The sequence below is a fragment of the Buceros rhinoceros genome, unplaced genomic scaffold (assembly GCF_000710305.1).
Source record: "Buceros rhinoceros silvestris isolate BGI_N320 unplaced genomic scaffold, ASM71030v1 scaffold5472, whole genome shotgun sequence".
NCBI classification, from domain to species: Eukaryota; Metazoa; Chordata; class Aves; order Bucerotiformes; family Bucerotidae; genus Buceros; species Buceros rhinoceros.
The window spans coordinates 8,513-10,394 of NW_010398200.1; the positions used below are offsets into that span (position 1 = coordinate 8,513).

General features: G+C 41.8%; 1 protein-coding gene across 1 annotated transcript in view; it reads right to left on the reverse strand.

Moving 5' to 3' along the window:
* Window positions 1-1,882, reverse strand: part of NFX1 (nuclear transcription factor, X-box binding 1) — a gene marked incomplete at both ends in the record, with an annotated part of 45,882 nt that overhangs the window by 3,324 nt on the left and 40,676 nt on the right. The window lies entirely within an intron of this gene.

The following is a 1,882-nucleotide window of genomic DNA, read 5'->3' on the forward strand; positions in this document are numbered from 1 at the left end:
AAGAAGGCTGCTGGTATTCTCTTCTGCATTAGACTAAGTATTGTCAGCAGGCTGACAGAGGTGCTCCTTCCTCTCTGTTCAGCACTAGTGAGGCCACAGCCTGCAGTACTGTGCCCAGTTCTGGGCTCCCCAGTACAAGAGACACATGGACATACTGGAGAGTGCAGTGAAGGGCCACAAAGATGGTTAAGGGACTGGAACATCTCTCCATTGAGGAAAGACTGAGAGAACTGGGACTGTTCAGTGAGGAGAAAAAGCTCAGGAGTGATATTATCAATGTGTAGAACACCTGAAGGGAGGGTGTAAAGAAGACAGGGCTGGGCTTTTTTTCATGCTGCCCAGTGACAGAATGAGAAGCAACTGGCACAAACTGTAACACATGAGGTTCCCATCTGAACATTTTTTATGTGCAGATGACTGAACACGGGCACAGGTTGCCCGGGGAGGTTGTGGCTTCTCTGTCCTTGGAGATACTCAAAAGCCATCTAGACATGGTCCTGAGTAACTGCTTCTAGATGGCCTTGCTTGAGCAAGATGACCTCCAGAGGACCCTTTCAACCTCACATTCCATGATTCTGTGAAACAACTACAGCCTTGTGCAGCAGGGCACAAGTCAATCTGCTGTTACCAAATGATGGGCTCATGTACAGAAGCACAAGAACTTTGTAAGCAATGATAATAATGCAGATCTAGAATGGGTATCTATCTAAACAGAAAACCAGTAATCAGAAATCTACTTATTTCAAAAAGGAATTTGACAGCCTCGTAGAAGCTAATATGCAACTCAATAGGGAGTTTTCAGGGAAAGAATATTGAGATTGTCATGGAACTCCTCAGGTAACTGTTGGGTTTGCCTACTAAAGACTTCATGAAAGAACAATGATTTCTTATCTGCCTTTGCATTTATAATGTATGGATGCCAAGCTTCAAGCCTTGTGGCACTTGCCTTTGGTGTTCAGAAAGAAATCTCTTCCCCTCTGCAATATAATTAGACTTTTGGGGTCTTCTTGTACCTAATAGAATAGCAATTCCCAGCAGCCTGAGGGGTAGGATGGTACAGAACTGATCCATGAGATACTAATTGTCATGTCAGCTGGTTCATCCTGATCATGACAAAAGCTTACGTAAATAAACACTGGGTAATTATCCCTTTAGGTCAGACAGGGAGAAAGATGGTCACATCCAGTTTTATTTTTTTCTTTCTCTTCAGCAATGTAGATGCTCAATTTGTCTGCTTTGTAGGATAATTATTTAACAAATAGTTGGTTATTGCTGAGAACTAAAGCACTGGAGATGCTCATGAGCTCTCTGCGTCTCTTGTTCTGTCGTATCTGATGTCACTAAATCACTGTATATTGCAAATTCAAGACTTGTGGTTGCCCTGTTGCTTTTTTTAATATATATTACATATCTTGGCTTGATATTAGTAGAGGCATATACATTGGCACATGCAGCTATCATGTATGTATGTGTGCACACACTTGTGTACACATGTGTATAATAAAGGCAGTATATAAATGTATATATAAAATAGGATAACCATAGGCAACACAACATTGGGCAAATTATTTTTAGGTGCTAACAACTATTCTATACATCTGCTACTAAGTGTCTGAGGTTGGAGGGGCCTGAACACAACTGGACACAGACGGCCCCCCTTTTAGACTTTCATTCCAGTCTGGAAGACAACCAGCAAGCACATTACACAGGTAGGCAAGTACAAAGATTGTTTAAGAAACATCATACATACAAAAGACAGAATAAAGTTAAGTAGCTGTCCTCAGGGGGTAAGGGGAAGGAAATTGATGCTCTCTACAGCAGATTAATTCTTTCTTAAGGTAAGGGAAACTGAGGATAGAGTGTACACTGTCCTCTGAACCGC